Consider the following 25,792-nt stretch of genomic DNA (forward strand, 5'->3'; position numbering starts at 1 on the left):
AGTGAGAAGGAGCCTGAGCAGAGGTGAGGGGAATACAGAGGCAGAGGGAGAGAGAGAATCTTAAGCAGGTTCCTTGCCCAGTGTAGAGTCCAAGATGTGGGGCTTGATCTCATGAGCCTGAGATCATGATGTGAGCTGAAATCAAGAGTCTGGTGCTTAACCAACTGAGCCACCAAGGTGCCCCAAGGTTTAGACCAAGGTTAATTTTTTTTGAGTATGGATGTCCAATTATTTCAGCAGCATTTGTTGAAAACAAATGTTACCATTATTCTTCTAATTGCCTTTTTATCTTTTGTCAAAGATCAAATGGCCATTTGTGTGGGTCCATTTCTGAACTATTCTGTTCCATTGTTAGGTACTTTTTCTCTTCCTTTGACAAAACTATACTGTCTTGATTGCTGTAGCTTTATAATAGTTCTTAAAATTGGACAGTGGGAGTCTTCCAACTTTGTTCTTCTTTTTCACATTTGTTTGGCTCTTTTAGATTCTTTGCCTTTACATATCAATTTTGGAATTGGCTTGAATGCATACACAAACATCCTGCTGGGGTTTTGATTGGAATTGCACTAAGTTGGTTGGTTGGAGAGTATTCCAATCCATGAACATTGTAGGCCTCCCCATCTATTAAGGTCTTTCTTCCTTTCTTTTCATTGGGGTTTTATAGCTTTCAAAAAGTGTTTTGTGTTTATACCTAGATATATAATTTTTGGAGTTGTTGTAAATGGTATTGTCTAAAATTTTTTTCTCATTTATTGCTGATATATAGAACTATAATTTCTGTAGATTGATCTTGTATCCTACAAACTTGATAAACTCATTAGTTTTAGAAGCTTGTTTTATAGGTTCTTTGGGATTTTCTATAATCATGACATCTGAGAATACAGAAAATTTTCTGTATGCTTTTTCCTTTTTTTTTTTTTTTTTTTTTTAAATTTTATTTATTTATTCATGATAGTCACAGAGAGAGAGACAGAGAAGCAGAGACACAGACAGAGGGAGAAGCAGGCTCCATGCAGAGAGCCCGACGTGGGATTCGATCCCGGGTCTCCAGGATCGCGCCCAGGGCCAAAGGCAGGCACCAAACCGCTGCGCCACCCAGGGATCCCTGCTTTTTCCTTTTTTAAAAAAAGGTTTCTTTGGGAGAGAGAGAGAGAGAGAGAGAGAGCATGAGAGCAGGGGGAAGTGAAGAAGGAGAGGGAGAGAATCCAAGCAGACTCCCCACTGAGTGTAGAGCCTATGCAGGGCTCAATCTCACGACCCTATGATCAATACCTGAGTTTAACCCTAGTCTGATGCTCAACCAACAGAGCCAACTAGGTGCCCCTCTTTTTCTTTTTTTGCCATACTGAACTGGCTAGGACCTATAGTGTGATGCTGAATAGTAGTAGTGATTGGTTTTCTTGTTTTAAACAGAAAATAGTTTTCTACCATTAAATGTAATGTTAGCTCTAGATTTTTCTGTAGATGCCCCTTATTAGATTAAGGTATTTCTTTCTTATCAGTTTGCTGAGTATCATGAATTAATGTTCAATTTTGTTAAGTGCTTTTCTGCAACAATTCATGTGGTCATGTGGTTTTTCTTCTTTTGTCTGTTATATAATGGATTCAATTGATTTTTGAATGGTGAGCCAGCTTTGTATTCCTGGGATAAGCCCCAAATGATAATGGAATATTACTCTTTTTTAAAATTTAATTGCTAGATTCATTCTGCTTGTGTTTGTTGCTAGAATTTGTGTTTATGTTCATGAGGATTATTGGTATTTGGCTTTCTTATAAGAAAAGGGGGTTTGCCTGGTTTTGGTGTTAGGATAAGGTGGAGTAGGGTTCCCTCTTCTTATATGTTATGTATAAATATATATGTGAAAGTTTAATACAGTAATGTTTGAACCCACCACCCCAGTATAGGGACTGGAGGATTACTACTGCCTTGTATGTACCTCTGTTCCTTTCTTATTCCAGGACTCTCCTGCAGAGGTAACTACCATGCCATGCTAAATTTGGTGTTTATCATCTCCTTGCTTTTGTTTATGTATTTAGTCTGTATGTTTCTAATCCTCTCAATGTGTATACATCCTCCTCTCTATTTTTCAGCTTTCTACAAATGGCATCATACTGATTATCATCTTCTGGGACTTTGTTCATTTCATGTTTTTAAGATTCATCCATGCTATTGCCTATAGATCATTTGTCTTTTTACTGCTCCATAGTTTTCTATGTGATGCTTATACCTTAATTTGTTTATCCATTCTCCAGCCAATGGCCATTCATATTTTTCTTAGTTTGTTTGTTTGTTTATTTATTTATTTATTTATTTATTTTATTAGACTCAGGGCTGCTGATTTTACATGGAATGTAGAAGTGCAAGAACTTTACTAGGGTTTATATCTAATAATAAAATTGCTAGGGGAGGTATGCGAATGTTCAACTTTAGAAAACAATGTCAAGGTGTTTTTTAGAAAAAGATTTATTTATTTATTTGGGGGGAGGAGGGGCAGAGGGAGAGGGAGAGAGAGAATCTCAAGTAGATTCCCTGCTGAGCATGAAGCCTGACATGGGATCCCATAACCTTGAGGTCATGACCTGAGCTGAAATTAAGAGCTGGACACTCAACTGACTGAGCCACCCAGGCTCCCTTTAAGATGCTTTTTATAGTGGTTTCATAGTAGTTATAACAACATGTATTACCAAGAGGGTAGGTAAAGTTCTCAGTAACCTGTAGTGTCTCCAACATTTGGCATTGTTAAGCTTCTTTTTAAAAAAATATTTTATTTATTTGAGAGCAAGAGTGAGAGAGAGAGAGAGAGAGAGAGTGAGTGAGCACAAGCAGGGGAAGGGGCAGAGAGAGACAGAGGCAGACTCTTTGCTGAACAGGGATCCTGATATGGGATTCGATCTTGGGATCATGACCTGAGCCCAAGGCAGATGTTCAACCAACTGAGCCATCCAGGTACCCCCTCATTCCCCCTCATTGTAGTTTTAATTTGAATTTTTCTGATTACTAAGGTAGAAACATTTTTCATATGATAATTCTCTGTTCATATTTCCTCTTCCATGAAATCCCTGTTTGCATCTTTTTTTTTTTCTAAAAGATTCTATTTATTTGTTCATGAGAGATACACAGGGAGAGAGGCAAAGACACAGGCAGAGGGAGAAGCAGGCTCCCTGTGGGGAGCCCGATGTGGGACTTGATGCCAGGACCCTGGGATCACGACCTGAGCCAAAGGCAGATGTTCAACCACTGAGCCACCTAGGTGCCCCCGCATATTTTTTTTCTATTTTTCTAATATCATTTACCTTTTCCTAGCATCATCATATGTGGAAATTTATACATTTTGAATATAGGTCCTATGTCAGTTAGATGTGTTGCTAATATCCCTGTTTGTGACTTATTTTTTCTTTTTATTTATATTATTATTTGGTAAAGAGAAGTTCTTAATTTTAATGTAGTCCAATTTATCAAACTTTATGGTTAGTGCTTTTTGTTTCATAAGAGCTGTTTCTCTACCCTGAGATCATGAAGATACTCGCCTAAAGTGCCTTTGAATTTTCTAGAGCGGAGTTTTATTTATGATAGAATGTAGGGATCCAGTCTGATTTTTTTCCAGAGTAGATATGTAATTTTCCCCAGGGCTGTTTAGTAAGTAGCTATCCTTTCCTCAATGAAATACAGACTGTCTCTGTTTTTTATATCCATTTTCCAACTTTCTGGGTCTAAGTCTGGGTCTAAGTGTGGAATTCCTGTTCTTTTCCAGTGGTTGGTTGTCTACACTGGGTCCTTATCTTACATACTCTGGAGTGATGATGTTTCTTACTCTAGTGGGCTATAGCCCCCACTGTCAAGTTGTCTTGGCTGTTTCTGGCCTTTTACTGCTTCATGTGAATTTAAAAATCAGCCTGTCGTGTTCCATAGAAAGCCTTATCAAAACTGGGATTGTGATTCTGTTGTGTCCCCATCAGCCACGGCAGAACTCCCTCAAGATACTAAGTCTCTCTGTGTGTAAACATGGTCTTTCCACTTGTTCTGCAGTTCTTCTTTACTGCCTTTCTTTTTTTTAATTTTATTTATTTATTCATAAGAGACAGATGGAGAGAGAGAGAGGCAGAGACACAGGCAGAGGGAGAAGCAGGCTTCATGCAGGGAGCCGGACGGGGGACTCGATCCCGGGTCTCCAGGATCTCGCCTGGGCTGAAGGCGGCGCTAAACCACTGAGTCACCCAGGGATCCCCCTTTACTGCCTTGCAAGAAAGCTTCATAAAATGTCCCCGTGTAGGTTATGTTGCATTTATACCTCATTGCTGTTTGAGTGGTATTATTTTGCTTCTCTGGTTAAGAAATGGTACTGATAGTTGCATGTGGATTGTCTGGTAAGCTATTTTTGATAAACTCTGATCATTTCTAATGATTTGTCTGAATATTTGGGTTTTCTGGAAGCCACATCATCTGTTAGTAATGAAATTCCTTCTCCAATTGTCAGGTCTTTAATCCTGTTGTCTTCTCTTGCTGCTGGACATCTTGGTTGGGTAGAAGACATGGTGGCATCCAATGCTTCATCACTAAAGTGACATTTGCTGCAGATTTTTGTAGATATTCCTTATCTGGTTAAGAACTTCCCTTCTATTCCTGCACTTTTGTTAAGGGATTAGTGATCTGTTTCTTGGAAGTTTGATGAAGTTGCTTATAAAACCATCTGAGTATTTTCTTAGTGGGAAAACTATTGATTCAATTTCATTAATCGTAATAGTTTTATTAAATTTTGTTAAAATTTTTATTAGTTTTATTTTATTTTATTAAATAGTTTTATTAAATTTTGTTTTATTTCTTGAGTCAGTTTGATGAATTGTATTTTTCCAGGAATTTTTCAATTTGCTCTAAATGTTTACATTTGTAGTTATAAAGTTGTTTATAACATTATCTTTATAATTCCTGAGGTGTCTGTAGTGATGTCCCTCTTTTCATTCCTGATATTGGTGGTTTGTTCCTTTTCTGTAAATTCTTGTTCGGGATCAGAAACTTGTCAACTTCACCAATCACTTCAAGGAGCAACATTTTGGCTTTTGGTCCTCTTTATTGAATGTTTTTATTTCATTAATTTCAGCTCCTTATTATTTAATCCTTCTATTTTCTTTAGTTTATTTTACATTTTTCTATTTCTTCATTTCTCTCTCTTTCTTTCTTAGAAGGATGGTGGTTAGCTCATTTATTTTTGACTTTAATTTTTTCTAACATAGACATTTAAGACCACAAATTTTCTTTTTTTTTTATAGAGACCTATTTTTATTTTTTTTTATTTTTTATTTTTTATAAATTAATTTTTATTGGTGTTCAATTTACCAACATACAGAATAACACCCAGTGCTCATCCCGTCAAGTGTCCCCCTCCGTGCCCGTCACCCATTCACCCCCACCCCCCGCCCTCCTCCCCTTCCACCACCCCTAGTTCATTTCCCAGAGTTAGAAGTCTTTATGTTCTGTGTCCCTTTCTGATATCTCCCACACATTTCTTCTCCCTTCCCTTATATTCCCCTTCACTATTATTCATATTCCCCAAATGAGTGAGAACATACACTGTTTGTCCTTCTCCGATTGACTTACTTCACTCAGCATGATACCCTCCCGTTCCATCCACGTTGAAGCAAATGGTGGGTATTTGTTGTTTCTAATGGCTGAGTAATATTCCATTGTATACATAAACCACATCTTCTTTATCCATTCATCTTTCGATGGGCACCGAGGCTCCTTCCACAGTTTGGCTATTGTGGACATGGCTGCTAGAAACATCGGGGTGCAGGTGCCCTGGCGTTTCATTGCATCTGAATCTTCGGGGTAAATCCCTAACAGTGCAATTGCTGGGTCGTAGGGCAGGTGTATTTTTAACTCTTTGAGGAACCTCCACACAGTTTTCCAGAGTGGCTGCACCAGTTCACATTCCCACCAACAGTGTAAGAGGGTTCCCTTTTCTCCACATCCTCTCCAACATTTGTTGTTTCCTGCCTTATTAATTTTCCCCATTCTCACTGGTGTGAGGTGGTATCTCATTGTGGTTTTGATTTGTATTTCCCTGATGGCAAGTGATGCAGAGCATTTTCTCATGTGCATGTTGGCCATGTCTATGTCTTCCTCTGTGAGATTTCTCTTCATGTCTTTTGCCCATTTCATGATTGGATTGTTTGTTTCTTTGGTGTTAAGTTTAATAAGTTCTTTATAGATTTTGGAAACTAGCCCTTTATCTGATATGTTATTTGCAAATATCTTCTCCCATTCTGTAGGTTGTCTTTGAGTTTTGTTGACTGTATCCTTTGCTGTGCAAAAGCTTCTTATCTTGATGAAGTCCCAATAGTTCATTTTTGCTTTTGTTTCTTTTGTTTTCGTGGATGTATCTTGCAAGAAGTTACTGTGGCCAAGTTCAAAAAGGGTGTTGCCTGTGTTCTCTTCTAGGATTTTGATGGAGTCTTGTCTCACATTTAAATCTTTCATCCATTTTGAGTTTATCTTTGTGTATGGTGCAAGAGAGTGGTCTAGTTTCATTCTTCTGCATGTGGATGACCAATTTTCCCAGCACCATTTATTGAAGAGACTGTCTTTCTTCCAGTGGATCGTCTTTCCTCCTTTGTCGAATATTAGTTGACCATAAAGTTCAGGGCCCATTTCTGGATTCTCTATTCTGTTCCATTGGTCTATGTGTCTGTTTTTGTGCCAGTACCACACTGTCTTGATGACCACAGCTTTGTAGTACAACCTGAAATCTGGCATTGTGATGCCCCCAGCTATGGTTTTCTTTTTTAAAATTCCCCTGGCTATTCGGGGTCTTTTCTGATTCCACACAAATCTTAAAATGATTTGTTCTAAGTCTCTGAAAAAAGTCCATGGTATTTTGATAGGGATTGCATTGAACGTGTAAATTGCCCTGGGTAGCATTGACATTTTCACAATATTAATTCTGCCAATCCATGAGCATGGAATATTTTTCCATCTCTTTGTGTCTTCCTCAATTTCTTTCAGAAGTGTTCTATAGTTTTTAGGGTATAGATCCTTTACCTCTTTGGTTAGGTTTATTCCTAGGTATCTTATGCTTTTGGGTGCAATTGTAAATGGGATTGACTCCTTAATTTCTCTTTCTTCAGTCTCATTGTTAGTGTATAGGAATGCCATTGATTTCTGGGCATTGATTTTGTATCCTGCCACGCTACCAAATTGCTCTATGAGTTCTAGCAATCTTGGGGTGGAGGCTTTTGGGTTTTCTATGTAGAGTATCATGTCATCGGCGAAGAGGGAGAGTTTGACTTCTTCTTTGCCAATTTGAATGCCTTTAATGTCTTTTTGTTGTCTGATTGCTGAGGCTAGGACTTCCAATACTATGTTGAATAGCAGTGGTGAGAGTGGACATCCCTGTCTGGTTCCTGATCTTAGGGGAAAGGCTCCCAGTGCTTCCCCATTGAGAATGATATTTGCTGTGGGCTTTTCGTAGATGGCTTTTAAGATATCGAGGAAAGTTCCCTCTATCCCTACACTCTGAAGAGTTTTGATCAGGAATGGATGCTGTATTTTGTCAAATGCTTTCTCTGCATCTAATGAGAGGATCATATGGTTCTTGGTTTTTCTCTTGCTGATATGATGAATCACATTGATTGTTTTACGAGTGTTGAACCAGCCTTGCATCCCGGGGATAAATCCTACTTGGTCATGGTGAATGATTTTCTTAATGTGTTGTTGGATCCTATTGGCTAGTATCTTGTTGAGAATTTTTGCATCCATGTTCATCAGGGATATTGGTCTGTAATTCTCCTTTTTGGTGGGGTCTTTGTCTGGTTTTGGAATTAAGGTGATGCTGGCCTCATAGAATGAGTTTGGAAGTACTCCATCTCTTTCTATCTTTCCAAACAGCTTTAGTAGAATAGGTATGATTTCTTCTTTAAACGTTTGATAGAATTCCCCTGGGAAGCCATCTGGCCCTGGACTCTTGTGTCTTGGGAGGTTTTTGATGACTGCTTCAATTTCCTCCCTGGTTATTGGCCTGTTCAGGTTTTCTATTTCTTCCTGCTCCAGTTTTGGTAGTTTGTGGCTTTCCAGGAATGCGTCCATTTCTTCTAGATTGCCTAATTTATTGGCGTAGAGCTGTTCATAATATGTTTTTAAAATCGTTTGTATTTCCTTGGTGTTGGTAGTGATCTCTCCTTTCTCATTCATGATTTTATTAATTTGAGTCTTCTCTCTCTTCTTTTTAATAAGGTTGGCTAATGGTTTATCTATCTTATTAATTCTTTCAAAGAACCAACTCCTGGTTCTATTGATCTGTTCCACAGTTCTTCTGGTCTCAATTTCGTTGAGTTCTGCTCGAATTTTAATTAACTCTCTTCTTCTGCTGGGCATCGGGTCGATTTGCTGCTTCTTCTCTAGCTCCTTTATGTGTAAGGTTAGCTTTTGTATTTGAGTTCTTTCCAGTTTTTGAATGGATGCTTGTATTGCGATGTATTTCCCCCTCAGGACTGCTTTTGCTGCATCCCAAAGATTTTGAACAGTTGTATCTTCATTCTCATTAGTTTCCATGAATCTTTTTAATTCTTCCTTAATTTCCTGGTTGACCCTTTTATCTTTTAGCAGGATGGTCCTTAACCTCCACGTGTTTGAGGTCCTTCCAAACTTCTTCTTGTGATTGAGTTCTAATTTCAAGGCGTTATGGTCTGAGAATATGCAGGGGACGATCCCAATCTTTTGGTATCGGTTCAGACCCGATTTGTGACCCAGTATGTGGTCTATTCTGGAAAAAGTTCCATGTGCACTTGAGAAGAATGTGTATTCAGTTGAGTTTGGATGTAAAGTTCTGTAGATATCTGTGAAATCTATCTGGTCCAGTGTATCATTTAAAGCTCTCGTTTCTTTGGAGATGTTGTGTTTAGAAGACCTATCAAGGGTAGAGAGAGCTAGATTGAAGTCACCAAGTATAAGTGTATTATTATCTAAGTATTTCTTTACTTTGGTTAATAATTCGTTTAAGTATTTGGCAGCTCCCACATTCGGGGCATATATATTGAGGATTGTTAAGTCCTCTTGTTGGATAGATCCTTTAAGTATGATATAGTGTCCCTCTTCGTCTCTCACTACTGTCTTCGGAGTGAATTTTAGTTTATCTGATATAAGGATGGCTACCCCTGCTTTCTTTTGAGAACCATTTGAATGGTAAATGGTTCTCCAACCTTTTATTTTCAGGTTGTAGGTGTCCTTCTGTCTAAAATGAGTCTCTTGTAGACAGCAAATAGATGGGTTCTGCTTTTTTATCCAGTCTGAAACCCTGCGCCTTTTGATGGGGTCATTAAGCCCGTTCACGTTCAGAGTTACTATTGACAGATATGAGTTTAGTGTCATCATGATATCTATTTAGTCCTTGTTTTTGTGGATTGTTCCACTGAACTTCTTCTTAAAGGGGAGTTTTAAGAGTCCCCCTTAAAATTTCTTGCAGAGCTGGTTTGGAGGTCACATATTCTTTCAGTTCCTGCCTGTCTTGGAAGCTCTTTATCTCTCCTTCCATTTTGAATGAGAGCCTTGCTGGATAAAGTATTCTTGGTTGCATGTTCTTCTCATTTAGGACCCTGAATATATCCTGCCAGCCCTTTCTGGCCTGCCAGGTCTCTGTGGAGAGGTCTGCTGTTACCCTAATATGACCACAAATTTTCTATTAATTATTGCTTTAGTTAAAGTCTACAAATTTGTTAGGTAATATTTTCTTTATGGTTCTTTTACTAGTCCCTTTACTTCTAATCTACTAAACCTCTATAAATAATTATTTTATATCTCACATGTGACCAGCATGGGATACAGGGGAAAGAGCAGAACCTATAGTCTGTACGCACATGAATACTTTGAAGGGAGTAAGAGGCACAGGTGCAGAGAAATGTGGTCAGAAAGAAAGCTAATTAAATATCCTGATTTGGGTTGAATGAAATAACAAAGTGAGGTGTGGAAGCAATGTGTTTGCTTGGTGTTTATCAATTTTGTGTGACTGCTACAGAATTGCCTCTATGTGAGTTTGTCAGCACAGATACATCATAAAGTTCAATGGGATCAACTTAACAAATATTTATCAACTGTTGTATATGGGCAGGCCCCATGTCAGCTTCTTGGAATACAGAGATAAGTAAGACATGTTTCCTGCCCCTGAACATTTTATACTTAGGGCGGAGGGAAGATAATATATAGGCAGATAATTTTAGTTAAATGCAGTAATGACTATGATAAAGGGATATATGTGATCTAGGAGAACTCAACTCAGTCTGAGAGTGCATGCATTGGGAAGTGTGGCTCATGAAGGATTTCCTGGGATATACACCCAGGCTGAACTCTGAACCTCATGTTGGTCACTGATTCAAAGCATGTACCACATCCTGTAGGCCATTATACAGGCTCTGCAAGGTGTTCCTATACCCCTGGAACCATAACTGAGTGGTGAACAGGCCATTATACCATTAGGCCAGCTGCTTCAGGGTAACAGAGAACATGGTCACACTAGTAAGTTTCATGAGCATGAGTGGGTTGCCACACATCATTTGCTATAGGATAAGTTCCCTGGTCAGAAGCAATATTATGTGAAGCATGTGTTTTGTAATTCCATGGGTGGTGATTTTGGCAAAAGCATTGTGGGCAGGGAAAACAAGCCTCTACTCAGAGCACTCAGAGTCCTTCCAGAGAGAGGACATGATGGAGGTGCAGGCAGTGTGCTGACGTGGGACAGCTGCTCTCTCTGGGTGGGGGTGGGGGGCAATGTTGAGGACACAGTTGGTCTCTGCTGTTGGCACTCTCGGTGGTGGCTGTAGCCACATCAGCCTTAGTGAGTGGGAGTCCTTGTTGCTAAGCCCACACTATCCCTGCTCTGGCTGCCATAGCTGTGCTGCTCACGAGCCCCATAGGTAAGGCCACGGGTGGCTGGGGACAGAGGCAGGCCCATCAGATGCCTGGTTCTCCAATCCTTCTCTGATGAAGTTGCTCTTGCTAAGCTTCTCAGGTAATATATGCACGCTCTGTGTCTGTTGGAGAGATGTGTCCACATGCTCCCAGTACTTCTTAGTTACCATTTCCCAAATATTCCTTCCAAATCTTTGAGTGTCCTTCAGACTGATAGCTACTGTACACGATATCTCTGGCCATGTTTCCTTCTGGGCAAAATGAACAGCTGGTTGCTTTGCTTGAACTTCTGACTACTGGGAGGCTTTCCCTCCACCGCTGTCTTTTAGAGCCATCTTGTGTGGGGCTGTGTTGCCCCATCTGCCCACTTTTGGGTGGTACCAGCATATAGTGCACAGCCATCTGTACATCAGGCCTGAGCTCTCCATTTCGAAGTCAACTGGTCATAGGATGCTCTTCCTGAGGCCACAGCTATGGATTAAGAGATGATGTCATGTAGCAGACTATGGGGGCTAAGCTACTTGCTCATGATTTCAGAATCTATTTGGGTCTAATCCAGTATTTGCCACTTCACGTTGATGATGGAGAGCTGCCCTGCCTGCTGCGTCATGTATCAGTAAATGAGACTGCTGAGTTCCCAGCTCTTGTGGAGCTTATAAATTAGTACGAGTATATAGATGTGGACATAGCACAATGCCCAGGGCCCATGCCAGACCTATGAAACTGCTCGTGTAAGTGGGGAGAAGAAAGTCTCTAGAGCTGGGCTTCCTGAGTCCACCTTGTTCACCGTCTGGTCAGTGGCTTCGTTGGTGAGTTAAGAAAACCCAGGTCTCTGGGATAGAAAGTAGTTCGTGCCCTGGCCTGGGGTACTCATGTGTAACTTGGGTGCATGTTATAATTACCTGGGGAGCTTTAAAGGTGCCCCAAACAAGCTCGCCAGTGTCTTTGGCGGAGCGGCCCTGACACCAGGACCCCAACGGCCCCTTTGCATCCTGTATGCTCTCTGCCTTTGCTTGTCCCATCCTTTCTGCACAGTGGCCCTCAGGTTTTTCCTGGGTCAGCAGGATCAGCCTCCTGTGGGAACTTGTCAGATGTGTAGATTCGAGGGTGTTCCCCCTAATACTCCCTGAATCAGAAACATCTGCCCTTTAATGAGCTCCCCAGGTGACTCCAGTGGAGAAAAAGTGCAAGACCTGCTGCCCCAGAAGCTGTGTCTCCCCCAGGGTCATCCTCTGAGCCCCTGCTCGATATCGCCTCTCCTAGCTGCTCAGACCCTGATCCCCTGGCTAGTGTCTTTGTAGCTTTTTCCATATACTAAGCTTGTCAGAGGTACATGAAATTATCTTAAATTTTCAATTTTGGTGTATTATCACCGAGAAGGCTTTCTGAAACAACTTTAATAAATTGTTTTCAGTAATTTCTGTAATAAAAGCAATGTGACATGTGTATTTAAGGCCAGCTTTGTTTTATATCTAGCTGGAAGAGGTCCTTGGGTTCTAAACAAAACATTTATGCCAAGAAAAATTACTTAATGTTCAGTTCATTTAGGACTTAAATGAAACCAGAATTTGCCAGATACACTTTTTTTCTTTCAGTAGTAGGAAAAAAATTATTAACCAAAACCACATTCTCAGAGAGTCTGGCTATGATAAAAGGTTCACAGACGTTGGGCTTGACCCTGAGCAGAGGTTGGTATCAGACCATGTGCAGCACCTGAGTGGGTTTTAGGAACACTTTACTTCCATGTCTGTCCACTGGTGAGGGCACCTCTGGGATCCTATGGCTGTTCTTTGTCAGACTGCAGACCTGGGGAGTCTGCCTGGTGGGGACCAGCATCATCCCGGCCTCCCAGCTCGCCTGCCCTGTCAGCTGGGGGAGAGGAGAGATCAGAGGCTGGTATTTGGTGGATGCTTTCTCAGGCATCACACTCATGAGGTGAGGAATACCGCAGAAGAACCGAGAGCTGGGGCGTAGGGCACATCGTTGCCCATTGGCCCTGGTATGTAGAGGAGTAAACGGAGACAAAATTAGGTAAATCGTACAAGGTTATAGGACGATTTACTGTCAGAACTAAGCAGTGTCATCTTCCGGTCTCGTGTCATTCCTCAACACCCTCAACGGGGCTTTTAGTTTAAACTAGGAGACTCGGTTCACATACACAGAATGAGTGAAACACATTCACATTCACACAGTGCGTGTGTCCTGGTGCACTCGGCAGGGAGTCAGGGACAGGAGTCGGCTGGAGCTCTGGGGGTCTCTCCGCTGGGTGTGGGGGCATGGGGGTGTGGAGCAGAGGGGCGGCCTGACCGCTGTCCGCCCGAGGCAGGGGCACCAGGCCTCGGGGCTCCCCAGCCTGAGCATCTTTGCACCAACCCCGGGCACTGCCCCGCCACCACCCTGGCGCCAGTCACTTCTCTAGCCCAGCTCTCCGGGTCCCTCAGAGCTGCGGGCCATGCACACAGGCACCTGCTCCCCACCCCCACCCCCTGCCGTGCCTCTACTGCCTGCACTCTAGCTCCTCAGTCTAAGGTTTGTCACAATCTAAGGTACACACATCACATTGATGGCTCTGGGCTGCGCCCCAAGCTCCTCCATCCCTCCTCCCCTTGTTACACTCAGGAAAAACTCAACATCCGTTAAACCCACAGAAGTAACACGTGTTACCTTGAAAATTTAAATGAATAGGAGCCTTTCCAGAAATAAAATACATTTGTAAAGTAGCACTTTCTTACTGGCTTCCTTCATGATACTTGAAAACAATGGAGATCATACTTACAAATCCTATAACCCACGTATTAGCAAATCATGGTGTATAATAGCGGGAAAACATTTCTGCTGTGCGGTGACAACAATGACAAAAAATTCACGTTCACCTCTAGATGAGCGTGTGTAGACTTGGACCGGGTTCGTCTGGTTTGTAACCCTCTGGGTCTGGTGTGGCCCTTTCACTCTGTGCCGGTCCTTCACCACCTCCTGGTCGGGTGGGGTGGAAATCCAGTCAAGGTGCCATGGAGACTGGAGCCAGTCATCTTTTCGTTACAGAAATGTTGAAGAAATAGCTACTCAGATGGCAAAGATCGGCTCTCCAGCTGCTACTTTGTGGGGCTGTTGACTCAGAGACCATTACTTCAATGCGATTTTTATTGTTTCAATTAAATACTGATTTGATTTTATGAGATCATGCATTTTACTTTTATGAAAACTTTATAGCTAAATCCAATTTAGGAGATTACTGTATGTTAAAATAAAATATAAGCAAGCAGAGTATTAGAATTAGTTTGTACTTCTCAGGAAAATCCAATGTTAAAGCTTCCATGTAGTGGATTCCTTGGGTAGAAACAAACGTCTCCTGATATAACTATGTAACTCCTACAGAAAAGCAAACTTGGTGCATTCCACTGTGAACTTACAGGCAGTTGTCTGCTTGTTAAATAGATCAAGTCTAAGGAAGCCTATGGTCAGCTTTCTGCTGAACATAAAAGTTGTTCTTCCTTTAGCTGGTTCTTGGAGGAAGGGATATTTTTTGGATCAAAGTGAGCTTTCATTGGTATTGTCTGTGCGGTGCGAGCGGAGCGAAGTGGTGACAATGGAGGCCAGCCACTCAAAATGCCAGCTTCTGGCCCCCACATTTCACAAAGGGAGGACATTGAAGAGCTGACCGCGGATTGTTTGTGCAGCTAATGTGCACAAAGCCATCACGTGGCTGTGAAGGCCAGCTTATGACTTTGGAAGTTTCCATGCGAGTTTTGAAGCCTTTATTGTTTTGTTTTGATGGAGGAAAAGAATGCCAAGGAGTATTTGCACTAAATAGATTAAGCTGTTTGTAAACATGTCCCCTTTCAATTAACTGATGTGGGGACAAAGGACGTGCTTTGCTGCGGTCAGCTGGATTTGTCTTAAGTCACAGAGACAAACAAGCGAAGCAGTGGACCCTCTTTAAAACGCAACTCGGAAGGGGTCTGTGAGATGAGTAGAAATTGAATTAGTTTCTTCTTCCCATTTATTTTGGCTAAAAGCCCGCTCTTGTCTTCCTTGCCTTTTCTTGGGAGGGAAACCTGGTTTTTCCAAAATCAAATTAGCATAGGAACAAATATTACTCAGGAATGTGAGTCCCTTTCAAGGTCTCAGCACTTGTGATGAATAGACTCTGCCTGGTGAGTGGCTGGTGGCACAAACCCGGGGCGATAATGAGCCTCGCTATCAGCGCAGAGACAGAGGGAGCTTGTTTCCCGCTGGGCGCTGGCAGTGGTGGTGGCTTTGGTGGCGGGGCTGGTGGCAGGAGCCCCTGAAAGCTCTGCCATCTACCAGGCACTCACTTCCCACAGACTCGCTGTTTCAGTCGCTCGGGCCTCACTCACTGACACAAAGGAAAGGCAAGAAAAGGAGGACGCCAGGGTCATGGGCGCAGTGTTGGGAGTCTTGGAGCTGGGAGGGGGCGTGGAGGCCAGAGTGGTGCTACAGGAGGAGACAGGACCCAGGGGACCAAGAGACGACCTGTCTCGGTGGCAGTCGGTCCAGCCGCCTCTCCAGTGCTGTTAGTTTTCAGGCTATGGTTGTTGGCTCACGCCAGCACGTGTCCGTCAGACAGGCAAGGGAGCAGCGGCAAATGCACGATGCGGATGCTGAGTTTCTCTTCCAGTTGATCGTGTAAAGGAATAGTTGCTTCCAGAAGTTCAGGTTGTATTAGCGCCCAAAGTTGGGGGGCACCAAGGAAAGCTAGAAGTCGTGGCCGGAGGGTGTCTCCTTAATGGTGCTTGCAGAGTGCTCCGAGGGGTGGCCCCACCAGGTGACAGGGCCTGCCTCCACGCCAGGTGGCTGCAGGGACCTTTCCAGGTCACAGCTCCTGCCGAGCCCTCAGGCTGTGTGTCCCGGGTGGAAAGGCACAGCTTTGAGGCCTCGGGCTCTGGAGGCTGACCGCTCTCATCCCCACTTGTCTGCAGGGGCCCCTGAGTGTGAGGTCCCGGGGTGCAGGGGCTGTGGCCTTTTGTACTTTTGTGGACTCTTTGGCCCTAACATGGGCCTGTCAGGCCTGCGTTCTCAGGGCAAGTGTGAGAAGTCAGGCAGGGAAGGCGGTGGCACACATGTAGACACCTCTTGAGTCAAGGTGAGATGCTTGTGAATGCACACCTGACGGCTGGTGATGAGGGCGTCTGCGCCCAGTGGCCTCTCCCTCCCATGCACCCAGAGGCTGGGGCCCACATGATTGAGCGTGGCTGCTGGGCTTGAAGTGCTAGAGATGCATCCTGCTTCTGGCCTGGCTGTGAGCACCTTCGGGGGCAGGCCTTTGCCCCGCCCCGCCCCCAGCCTCCCTCTGCCAGCAGAACCCTGGGGACCTTGGCAGCATGAGTCCAAGATGGGAGACGCCCACTGGACTGTGCTGGAGGGAGAAAGACCGTTTCATTGACTTAAGCCATGGGAAGTTTGGGGATTGCTGGTTACAGATCCACTGTTTTCTAAGTGGAGCTTTCCTTATTGACAATGGTGGCATCACCATCCCTCATTTCCTGAACCAGAAAACAAGCACCAGCTTTAATGTTTTCTTCACTTTAGTTTCCAGGCCAACAGCAAAGGCAGATTTATTTTAAAAACTTATTATTTTAAGGTGATTTCAAACTTAACCATCGTATAATAATCATAACTAAGAAAAACACCTAGGAAATTACCATTGGCATGATACTATGTTTTTATTTTTAAATTTTAATTCCAGTTAGTTAACACTGTGTTATATTAGTTCCAGGTGTACAGCTGAGTGAGTCAACAGGTCCGTACCTCACCTGGTGCTCATCACCTGTGTCACTCACCCCCTGCCCCTCTGGTGACCAGCAGTGTGTTCTCTAGAGTTAAGAGTCTGTTCCTGGGTTTGCCTCCCTCTCTTCTTTTTCCCCACTTTGCTCATTTGTTTTGTTTATTAAATTCCACATATGAGTAAAATCCTATGGTAATTGTCTTTCTCTGACTTAACTTCACCGAGCATAATACACTCTAACTCCATCCACGTCGTTGCAAATGGCAAGATTTCATTCTTTCTGAAGGCTGCATAATATTCTGCAGTATATGCACCCCATCTTCTTTATCCATTCATCCATCAGTGGACACTTGGGCTGCTTCCATATCTTGGTTATTGTTGATAATGGTGCTTGAACCTAGAGGTGCAGATATCTTTTTGAATTAGTGTGTTTGTAGCCTTTGGGTAAATACCCAGTAGTGGCACCATACTATTAATTAAATTACAGACGTTATGGGATTTCACTAGTTCAGGGACCTGCTGGGACATAACAGGAACAAAATGGGAGGCTCTTGTATGGTTGGGTTTATAGAAGCAGAATATAGTTCACACATCACTGGAAGGCCAGTCATCAAAGAAAGATGCACAGGCAGCACAGAGACATAAACATGTCCTTGTGTTGTACTGATATACTAACAGAAGTAACTAGAAGTGGGAGCCTCATTTGATCCCAGCAATGTGGCACCATGTGACTGTTCCAGCAGAGGTAGTAGGCAGAACTTTGGTGAATCAGGAGAAGAAGCAAAGGAGTAACAATTTTTTTTTAGTAAGAATTAAAGTATTTATAAAAACTTAGAGTTTGACAGAAATGTATACTTGCAAGGTTGGTGCATGCAAACTTGTTTGTCCAGCAGTTCGGTTTCTTCTCCAGTGACTGGTCATGGAACATATGGGTAATACATTTACTGTTTTGCCCTGGTTATTTTGTGGCCCTCACCACATTGAATAGCCCGGGAAGTGGGAAAGGAGTCAGCTCAGCATCAGAACAAGCTGAGAACCCTATTGCTTGGCTGTGGTTCCCTCCTCTGACCTTTGTTCGGGGTTTGGTGTCCCCAGCAGACAGGGTTGCTGATGTGGACGGCTGTGTTCTCCATATGCAGGTGCCATGTTCTGCCGACGGGGTCTCCCCTGTTCATGCGGCAGCACAATGACTTTCCCTCCACTCCTTTGGTTCCTCTCGTGTCCACACCTAAAGTTGTATACACAGCATCAGAACATTTTGGGAACGAAGGTAGAAAGGGTCCAGGGCTGGGTGCTGCTGGAGAAGAAAATTTTGAGTGGAAGAGCCATTGTTTTGAGTTTCCTGGGTACCCGGAAGTGAGGGAGTTTGTACCGGGAGGAGGAGGGAGATGAAGCAAGGGAGATGCAGACCCACAACAGGGATCTGTGTCTGATTGCTCAGTGCCCATGTCTTAGCTTAGGCAGCTGTAAGGAAATCCTACAGAGTGGTGGCTTAAACACAGACATTCAAGGTCTCAAGTCTGTAGGCTGGAAGACCAAGATCAAGGTGTCAGCAGGTGGGGTTTCTCAGGACACATTTCCTTGGCTTGCAGGTGGCTGCCTTCTCCTGTGTCCTCATAGGTGGCTTTTCTCCGTCTCCATCCCTGGTGCCTCTTCCTCCTATGGCGATGCCAGTTGTATAGGATCAGGGCCCCACTCTATGACCTCCTGGAACCTTGACTGCTTCTTTAAAGGCCCTTCCTCCAAACACAGTCACATTTGGGGTTAGGGCTTTAACACAGGGATTTTCTCACGGCTCTGGAGGCATTCATTTCATCTGACTCTAGATGTGTAACCTCCCCTCAAGGGACATCTGTTGGCAGGCCACGGATTTTCCTCCTGTCCATGCAGCTATGTGAGTGTAGCAGTGGCGAGGTTCAGTGTCGGAGTCAACATGGGGTTTTAAAAACTAGTCTAACCAGACTGCCTCAGTGCAGATATCAACTGTATCACTCGTTGGCGCTTCACCAGTGGGAAACATGACATAATTCTTGTGTGCTTCAGTTTCCTCTACAAAACAGTTTCCTCTTCAGTTTCCAACTACAAAACAGGAAAAATGAGTGTATTGTATGGTGTGTGTGTTCATGTGCATCTGTGTCCGTGCGTGTGGGGCTCCCACCCGTCCTGGTTTGGAGCTCCCCACACAGAATGTATTTGGCTCTCTTGTGGTTCCAGACTGAGCCCAAGGTGGTTCCGTGTGTGGAGCTCCTGCTCTCTGGGTCCCCTTCCTGGACTTGGCCAGCCTGTATCTTATGGAGAGATGGCCAGCATCCTGCCATGCCCCATGCGCTGACTGGTGGCCTTTAGGGGTTCCGGCTGACCCTGGGCTGGGCTGGAGGTTGCTGCAGCAGGCTCCCGGGTCACCACAATCAGAAGCTGAGGTCTCGCAGTGTGGTTGCCAGTCCCTGAAGTCTTCGTTTGCCTCCTCTGGGTTCTCTTTTCACTTCTGGCCTCTGGGGTTTTCTGTTCCTTCTGTTAGGCTCAGCTGTGTGTATGTGTTTTTTTTTTTTTTTTTAAAGATTTTATTTATTTATTCATGAGAGACAGAGACAGAGAGAGAGAGAGAGAGAGAGAGAGAGAGAGAGAGAGGCAGAGACACAGGCAGAGGGAGAAGCAGGCTCCATGCAGGGAGCGTGACGTGGGACTTGATCCCGGGTCTCCAGGATCAGGCCCCGGGCCGAAGACGGCACTAAACCACTGAGCCTCCTGGACTGCCCATTTTATTTTTATCATTGTATTTTGAACTAGTTCTGACATGATAGTGTGGGAGAAACCTCATTTGCCTGAGTCCTGGCCCCAAATTCCTAGAAGTAGGCCACAATATTCAAGCTCATCAGGATGCTATGTCTGAGCACAATTTTTGTTTTATGAAGGAAATAGCACCCTTTTCACTGACCTGGAGCAAATGAGTCTGGATCAAAAAAAATGAGTTTATATAGTTCATTTCATCTATACTTTTCCACATGAGAAGTTGAACTATAGCAAAATCATTTGTCATGAGTGTCTTTCCTACTCACTCAAGCTTAGGTTGCTGCTTAGGGACAACCTAAGCTTTTTCAGCACAGCACATGGTGTAAAGAGGACAAGGCTAGACATCAGAGCTTCTGGAGATTTACCTTCTCACTGGGTGAGCCAGGAGTGTGCTGGTTATGGGCTTTGTCCACTGTGGTTTAATAATCCCAGTGCCCATGTCCAGGGGTCCTTTACCATCTGTGCATATTTCATGCAATCCCCCTATGCTTTCTTCCATATGTTGATTAAGCTGAAGATCCGTTGAAGACCAGCTATTTTTTGGTGCCGTAATGAAATTCTGATGACATCTCAGGAATTCTTTGGGAAGAAATGGGTAACTCTATAAAAATGCATCTATGAGTGTATTGAACCATCTCAAGAAATGTGTTATTCAGGCACCTAAAATTTTTCAAATTCTCCTCTTCTGTTTTGTTGAATTTCATAAATTATGAAAACGAAGCGAGTATCTTTGCACTTTTTTTTTTTTTGGCTGACGGCCTAGAACTGTTTTAAATTGGATCTTATAAATATTCCATAGTCTTGCTTTTCTCCTTGGCAGTTAGCTTGTGTGGATGGCATCTTAAAGATTTATGCCATTTTTGCAAAACTTGACCAAAACATTTCAGGTACTAATAGTTTTGTTAATGCATTACCAGCACCAAAACTATATATTATTTAAGAGAACTCTTGAAGCCGGTCACTCTGCTGTTTTACTTTTCGACACTTGGTAAGCTATCCCTAGCCTACAAAATATCGATTTAGTGCTGTATCTCAAAAGGGAGCATTTAAAAAATACCCAGGGCAGTATTTCTGTGATAGTTTCTCCTTAAGGGGAGGCAACTGAGAAAGCAAGGTTATTGGCCTTGTTCGAAAAACTGTGAAGTAAGGGTTATCCATATTTAACCCATAAAGAAACTGAGTCTTTGAGAGGTTAAGTCACTCGGCCCATGTTTTAAATCTAGTAGGTTTCAGAGTCAGAATTCACACCTGGGTCTGAGTCCACACCTTGCTCTTGCCACTCTATCATAGTTTTCAAATCTCTTTAGTGCCAGAACCCCTTTCTGGGAAAAAATGAGCTTGGAGCCTCAACAGACAAAATAAACGATAATGATAGTATGTTGGATGTATATGATACTTAATAAATATGACTGTCTTATTAGGAAGTTAATCAATGAAAACAATAGTGAAATCTGATGAACATCTGAAATCAGGAATTATGGGTTACATTATCAGTTTTCCAGGCTCTGCATCCTGTTTACTTTTGTCTTTTGGTTGCACGGTGCCCTACAGACCTGAACATAGGAACACATTTTTGACATTTTACCTTGCAGTCTCAGGTGACTCTTCAGTCACGCTGATCCAGAAGTTGAAGGAAGATGAATAGGAAACTGGGAAAATAAGGAGTAATGTGTACACCATTGAGTATAGTGGAGTATTGTGACATGAATGCCATTTATTACCATTGGAATTATTGTGATGTGATAGGATTCTGGGCATTAAAACAGCAAAATCAAGGGTCAGGAATTCAGGACAAATGAATAGAGAGGTTTGAAAGTTGGCTTGTTGTAAAGAAACATGATGCTAATTAAAACTTTACTAAGTTCCAGGGCACCTGGATGACTCAGTTAAGTGTCTGACTCTTGATTTCAGCTCAGGTCTCAGGGTTGTGAAATTGAACCCTGTGTTGGGTTCATGCTGCGTGTGGAGCCTCCTTGAGATTCTCTCTCTCCCACTGCCCCTCACCTTCCATTCGCACATGAATGCTCTCTCTCTTGCTCTCTCTCAGTAACAACAAAATACTTAAGTGTAAGAGCTAAGAAAGGTAAGAAATGTGTGGAATGGGGCTATTTTTATGTACATTGTTTTTATATTTGATACAAAATAATATTTGGCTTTCAAATTATAAATCAATGTTAAAGAAGGCAACGGGAACTTCTCTTACCATAATTTGTAGTGTCTCTGTATACACACAGGTAGTTTAGAATTGTACCATAGAGTTGTGCATGTTTAACTGTATTATTTTCATCAATTTAGAATTACAGGATAATGAATTTGGAAAGAATATCAAAGATTATTTAGGATACGTCAGTTCACTGCATTGATGTTGAAATTGAGGCCAGAGAAGTGAAGAAACTTGCATAGACTAATTACTAGCAAATTAGTGAGAAATCAGACCTGGAACCTGCATCTCCTGGTGTTCAGGCCAATGCTCATGCCTCCATCTTTGTCTGGTGGTTGTTCCATGCTGTTCCAGGGTGGTCTGCTTTGGGACATTCGGCCCTGTATCCAGCCTGGGCATCAAATGACATGCCAGACTGACTGTTATAATGTTTGGAAGGGAAGATAGGATCTCTGTGGGCAGGATTACTTTGAAGACACTTATTCCCAGGGCATATCACTGTCTGTTAGATAATGACAGCCCAACTGGTGAAGCTACCAGGCTGTGTCCTTTATTCATTTCCTGTTCTCTACCTGAAAAGTGTACAAAGCCAGAAAAAGCAGGGAGACAGTCTGGAGCAGTGTCAGTGAGGGGCAAGGCAGGGAAAGATGAAAAGCTCACTGACTAGATTGAGATAATTGTTTTACAGGGAACTTCGTGTTAGGTTGGAATCTATGCCCTCCCTCCCATTGCAGCTCTCATGAACCAAGGTCTGAGAAGATCTCCAGAAGAGAAAGTTGGGTATCAATACAGATGATGAGAAAGCTCAGCTTGCTTGGAGCTTTCATTAATTAACTGGTTTATTAATTTATCCATCTATTCACCAAACGGGCATTAAGGGTTTCTCATGTCTTGAGGTCACAGTGCTCGACACATAGGAGATGCACAATCAGTGGTGGGTATTAGGATCATATTTAGTGTCCATCCCTCTGCTGAGACGTGCTGAACATTAGGCTCCATCCTTTCAGAGCCTCAGGCTTGGGTGGAGTTCTGTGTTTGGTCAGGGAATCAGAAAGTGCAGGAGGTATTTGGAGACCATGTTTATTTGGGTCTTGGCTTTTTATCCACTCTGATAAGACTAATCTCTGTCTTTTAATTCATGTATTTAGGCCACTCACATTTAACGTGGTTGCTGTCTATCGCGTTTGTAACTGTTTTCTGTTTGCTATACTTAGTATTTGTTCCCCCCCCCTTCTTCTGCCTTCTCTGGTTTCAATGGATGTTATATGATCATAATGTTATATGATCCCATTTTCTCTCTTCTCTGTAGCTCATCAGTTATACTTATGTCTAGATTTTCTTTCAATGGTTGTCTGACAGTGTGGAACATATGTTTACAACTAATCTGAATTCTCTTTCAAGTAATCCTTTCAGGCACCTCACAGGACAGGCAGGCACCTTGTAGCAAAGTGTCACAATCTCTGTGCTCATCCCTTATACCACTGCAGTCATTCATTACACTTATCCATATGCTGTAATCACCCAGTGCATCATTACTATGATTCCTAATGGAACAAAAAGCAGTTATCTTGCAGAATAGGTCAAAATATGAAAAAATTGCATTTTCCTTCATTTATTCCTACATCCAAACTCCTGACCTCTATCACCTGCAGGGAGAAAGGAAGGCTGGAGTGGGTAACTGTCTTTGCTCAAGTGGACGAATCTCCCTGCACAGTAGGCCTTTGTAATGATGGACATTCCAGATGTCTTTCAAACTGGTTCCTTTCCCCCTCCTTGCTAGAGACAGAGGAGGATTTTTCTTGGCTCTTCACCTGAGAATCTCATGGGACTCCTAGAGGTAAGACCCATAGAAGTGTGGGGTGTCCCCAGAGCTGTGGCCCCAGGAATTTCTCACTCTCAAGCTAGTCCACATGTAGCCATTAGCAAGTCACCAAAATCACCATATAACTGTTTCCTCCAGGTAAGTCGGTTGCACAGTGATTCTCTTTATTCTCTGTTTCCAATTTTCAGGACAATGGATTGCCCTGTGACCTCAGTTCTTTCATGGATCCAAGAACGTTCATTGATTATCCATCTGTTTAGCTTTTTCTTGTTGAAAAACAGGAGGGACAAATTCTAAGCTCTCCATGTATTGGAGTGATAACAGTTACTAGGTGGTGGTAGGAAATGGTTTTTAAAGTTCCTTATCTTTTACATTTTAATCATATTTCTATTAAAATATCTTATAAACATTTTAAGAAATATTTTAAACCAGGAAGTTTGCTTAGGGTATCCCAAATATTAACATTGCTCAACTAAATTTTTTTTTCCAAAAAGGGTGTTAGTGTTATTTTCCTATAGTCAATGACCAAATCATGCCAATTCTAGGAGTAGTGCTTGAGGATTTAGTTCTACAAAGATGTATATTGTAGTACCATGTATAGAAAGTCTATGTAAATTATTATCTGAACAATTTGTTTGCTGTTTACCCCACACTAAATCTATTCTGTAAATTTTTTTTTGGTCTTTTGTGATGTCTTCTTCCACTGAGGTCTATAAGCTCTTTGAGGACAGGGATGCTGTGATGTTTCTTTAAAAGTCCTCCCCAGCTTCTACCCCATGAAGCTTGGCACAGTTGTGTTTTGTAGTCAACAAGATTTGTGTGCTAGGCAATGGCACTAAAACGAACAAGAAAGAAATGGCTCCTACCCAAATGGGATTTCTAAATTATAGTCTAAGACGTGGGCATACTCAGCAAATAGGACAAGTTATTGACTCTGTTGAGATAAGCCCTCTGAGGGAAAGCACATTTGCAATACATAGAGTGACTTACATGTAGTAGATCCATGGAATCATTTGGCTTATCCTAAATAAACTATGTCTGGGGATGCATTTGCTTATGGGGAAAGCATGATTTTCATGTTTAACTTAGCTTGTTGCCACATGAGACAGGTGGCATTTTTCATAAACTGTTTCTGTCTCCTTACCAGTGAGTGTTTCAGTGTGCTGACCCTGATATCACTGAGGTTTCACTACAAAATTTGATTTTCACTTTGTAAGCTCTATCAGAAATATGTTGGTGCTGTGTGGTTTCTGTTAGTGTTATTTGCACCATGTGGTTGAAATACATTTCACCCTTGCAAAAATATATCCTCCTGGGAAATCATCCTCAGGACAGCCTTGGTATTGGTGAGTGTAGTCACAATGCTGCAGTTCACTCCTATGGAGCTACTAAACAGGGTAGTTTACTATTGTGTGGATGGATACTAAATTTGTAGTTTACTATTATGAAGTTACTAAATACTGTAGTTCTCTACTGTGCAGCTACTAAATATTGTAGTTCACTACTGTGAAACCTAAAGATTGATTTCTATCCATTTTAACTTGTAATTGTATTAGTACTTCCCATTTCAGAAAGCATGATCCTGAGACTCCTTTTTTTTCTTTTTGAAAAAGCAGAAACTGAGTAGATTTGGTTATAATAAACAGGTAGTAATACATTTTTAGGATTCAGGAGTGGAGGGGGATCCCTGGGTGGCTCAGCAGTTTAGCGCCTGCCTTTGGCCCAGGGCGTGATCCTGGAACCCGGGATTGAGTCCTACATCGGGCTCCCTGCATGGAGCCTGCTTCTCCCTCTGCCTATGTCTCTGTCTCTCTCTCTCTTTGTGTCTCTCATAAATAAATAAATACAATCTTAAAAAAAAGGAATCATGAGTGGAGTATCTGGGAAAAGATGTATGTTATTTTGAGTGTTACCTGTGGATCTTTTAGAGATCTTCTCAAGCAAAGACCGTAGAGGAAGTTAACTATGCCATTGAAGGCTAAAATGTATATATTATTGAAGTTTTTTCTCTTTAGATTATCTAGGGGATTAATATTATTAGAGCATATAAGGAAACAGAATATAACATGCTCTGCCCAGAAAAAGATCAGAGCATGTGGAGACAATGATGTTATGTGGACAGGTGTAAAATGAACTGAAGCTGAAGGAATTGCTCATGGTGATCACATTTTATGGATGATTAATTGTCTAAAGTTTAGCCCCCTTGCAGAGGTAACATAATATATAATGACAATTTTGTTTAGGAAAAAAAGGGAATACATGCAAAGAAAGCTCTGATAGTTTCCACTTGCTATGGCATGTGCATTATGAAACTTCAGAATTCGTTTTAACATACAGTGATGGTTCATGGAGGATAAGGTCATACAGAAGGAAGAGCAT

This window comes from Nyctereutes procyonoides, unplaced genomic scaffold (genome assembly GCF_905146905.1).
Source record: "Nyctereutes procyonoides isolate TBG_1078 unplaced genomic scaffold, NYPRO_anot_genome, whole genome shotgun sequence".
Classification (NCBI taxonomy): Eukaryota; Metazoa; Chordata; class Mammalia; order Carnivora; family Canidae; genus Nyctereutes; species Nyctereutes procyonoides.